A 3,648-nucleotide genomic window follows, 5' to 3' on the forward strand; every position below is an offset into this window, starting at 1 on the left:
TTAATGTTTGTTACATTGTTTGTGTTCAAATGTTCCCTCATTTATGTTAAAGTTTTCCCCATTTATGTCTATTTTTTTTATATCCAATCATTATTATTAATATTATTATTATAATTATTATTATTATTATTATTATTATTATTATTATTATTATTATTATTATTATTATTATTACCACCAGGTAAGCTACATCCCTAGTTGAAAAAGCAAGATTCTATAAGCGTAAGGGCTCCAACAGGGAAAAATAGCCCAGTGAGGAAAGGAAATAAGGAAATGGATAAGCAATATAAGAAGTAATGAACAATTAGAATAAAATATTTTAAAAACATTAACAGCATTTAAACAGATCTTTCATATATAAACTATAAAAGGACTTATGTCAGCCTGTTCAACATAAAATCATTTGCTGCAAGTTTGAACTTTTGAAGTTCTACTGATTCAACTACCCGATTGGGAAGATCATTCCAGAAGTTGGTCACAGCTGGAATAAAACTTCTAGAATACTGTATAGTATTGAGCCTCATGATGGAGAAGGCTTGACTATTAGAATTAACTGCATACTAGTATTACGAACAGGATAGAATTGTCTAGGGAGATCTGAATGTAAAGGATGGTCAGAATTATAAAAAGTCTTCTGCAACATGCATAATGAACTAAGTGAACGACGGCGCCAAAGATTAATATCTAGATCAGGAATAAGAACTTTAATTAGCCTTTAATTACATACAAATTTTCCCTTATTTATGTTCAAATTTTCCCTCATGTTTAAATTTTCCCTCATTTATGTTAGAATTTTCCCTCATTTATGTTTCAATTTTCCCTTATTTAGGTTCAAATTTTTTCTCTTTTATGTTCAGATTTTCCCTCATTTATATTTAAATTTTTCCTCTTTTATGTTTAAATTTTCCCTCATTTATGTTCAAATTTTCCCTCATTTATGTTTAAAAAATCCATCATTTATATCGATGTTTTCCTTACATGTAAATTTTCCTCATTTACTGCCAAGTGTTATCTCATTTGTCTTAAAAAATCCCTCATTTATATCAATTTTTCCTGATATTCAAGTGTTCACTCATTTACTGCCAAGTATTCCATCATTTATGTTCAAATGATCCACACATTTACTGCTAGATGTTCCCTCATTTACTGCCAATAAGGCAAGGGGTCTCTCTCTCTCTCTCTCTCTCTCTCTCTCTCTCTCTCTCTCTCTCTCCATATATATATATATATATATATATAAGAAGAGAAAGTTTGGTTACTTATTAATTCATTCCTCCTACATTTATTGACATTGTAAGCATCTCTACTTTTTCACTCTCTTAATTGCAAGTAATTATTGTAAAGAAAATTCAACACTGTAACGAACTCATTTAAACTGAAATTTCTTTTGAAAATTCAATTCACAATACTAACATTTTAATCAAAGCTTAATTCAAAATTTTTATTAAGTAACTCTACCAGAAAGTCAAAGTCTATTTGAAATGTAAATACCAGGTTAATTAAAGGCTTTGGCCTAATATTGTGTGTGTACCCCACACACACAATATTAGGCCAAAGTCTAATATATCAGTGGTTAAAGGTAAGGTTATATTTACTAACCTTTTTAAAAGCAGTTAATAATCTTTTTTTAATTAGTTAGAAATGATAACATATATTGTCATTTTTATTTGTATGCTTGAAAATGAATACTAATCTTCACGTAATAGTCAAATTAGTTCTCATGTAGTTTTTAGAAATTTTATCTTAATAGTATTTCAAAGATGTTTATTTTTTCTTGATAAAATTACATCTAGTTTTAATTAATTATAGTATAATAGATTATAAATAATTGCGTCCCTTGTGATTAAGTAACATTCTATTGAATAGAAATTATTGTAATTGAGTTTTTAATTGGAAAATATTTTAAAATATTCTCATATACACTGTTAGAAAAATCCGTGATTTTAATCGGAAATTCTCCGTAAAAGTATACAGCATTTCAGTAAAATACAGGCGTTCGTAATTTCACATTACTTTGTTATTATATTTTAAGGGTAGTTGACCGTAATTTCACTCTCTCTCTCTCTCTCTCTCTCTCTCTCTCTCTCTCGTCTGTTTTTTATTTGGAAAAGTCTTGACACGACTTAATTCTCTCTCTCTCTCTCTCTCTCTCTCTCTCTCGTCTGTTTTTTATTTGGAAAAGTCTTGACACGACTTAATTCTCTCTCTCTCTCTCTCTCTCTCTCTCTCTCTCTCTCTCGCACAAGAAGTTTGCAAGATTGTCTGGAAGTTTAAACATATAAAGTTGAACTTTAATTTAATTTTTTTTTCTTTGTGAAATGGGAAAGGCGAAATCTATTGTTCTGACAGATTAAATTCAAATTTTTACAAAATATATATTTTTAAAACGGTAAAAATCCTAGAATAAATGTTGCAAGACATTTACCTTTTTTTTTTTTAATACAAATTTTTAAGTGTAGTTTTATATAATCATCCATGTATTTTGCTTCTTAATCTTACAATGTAGGATACAAAAACTGCCCTGTAACCAAAATGGTGTTTATTTCAGATTCCAAAAAAAAAACATTTATACCTTTCCATGGAGTAAGATTATTTCCATATAACGAATACCAGTGTAAGAGAAATACACAACCTAAAATATCACAGAATACCCTAAGGTCATCTCAAGTAACCTTACCTGAAGAGAGAATAGTCTTTAATAAAGTGGCTAATCAGTAAACATTTTCCAAGGTCTTATATCAAAGTTAAATTCCTATCTCTCCCAAAAGTAACTTTCCTATATCTTCCAAAATCTAATCACTTGTGCATTAATGAGGACAATGCTGGGTGAAATATTGGTAAAATTCCTCGCAGTGGCCTATGTTGTAACGTTCTTGTCTGTCCGGTGATCGCCAGATTTGGGTTCAAATCCCGCTCAAACTCGTTAGTTCCTTTGGTTGATACAACCTCACTATCCTTGTAAGCTAACGATGGGAGGTATTGTCTGAGCCTATAGGTCTATGTACTGACTCATCAGCAGCCATTGCTAGAAAAGAACTCTTTGAGAGTGCAGACCTCCGCCACGACAAGTTATTTCTGGAAACCAGCTTGCCTTTCTCAGAATCAATTTAGACCATAGGCTTATTGTTCGGTCAACTGGCTCTCCTTGGTCCTAGCTTGGGTAGAGAGGGGCTTGGGTATATATGTATATATGGTCACTCTCTAGGGCATTGTCCTGCTCGATAGGGCAATGTCACTATCCGTTGACTCTGCCATCCTTGAGTAGCCTTTAAACCTTCAAACTGTTTGCAAGATTTTAATAACAAACTTAATAAACAAAACTCAACATTTTGTTTGTATTGGAATAAGAAAACAAAACAACTCTTTGCGAAGGTTCAATCAGCTGATTTTATGTTGTTGTTGTAGTTGTTGTTGTTATGGTAGAATCAGAGAACAAAACAGATCCTGGCAAAGATTCATTCAGCTGATTTTTTTCTTGACGTTCAGCAGTTTTAATACTGAGGATCTTGGAATTTTTAAAGCAGGTTAGAAAAAGTATTACAAATAGCCATTTTGAATTTGATAAAAGTATTTAAAGAATAAAGGTGTCTGGTTTTAGTTCCGGTTTCATCTGAATAGATACTCACCAGAACGTCAGCCGGTCAAGCC

Source organism: Palaemon carinicauda, chromosome 32 (assembly GCF_036898095.1).
Source record: "Palaemon carinicauda isolate YSFRI2023 chromosome 32, ASM3689809v2, whole genome shotgun sequence".
Taxonomy (NCBI): domain Eukaryota; kingdom Metazoa; phylum Arthropoda; class Malacostraca; order Decapoda; family Palaemonidae; genus Palaemon; species Palaemon carinicauda.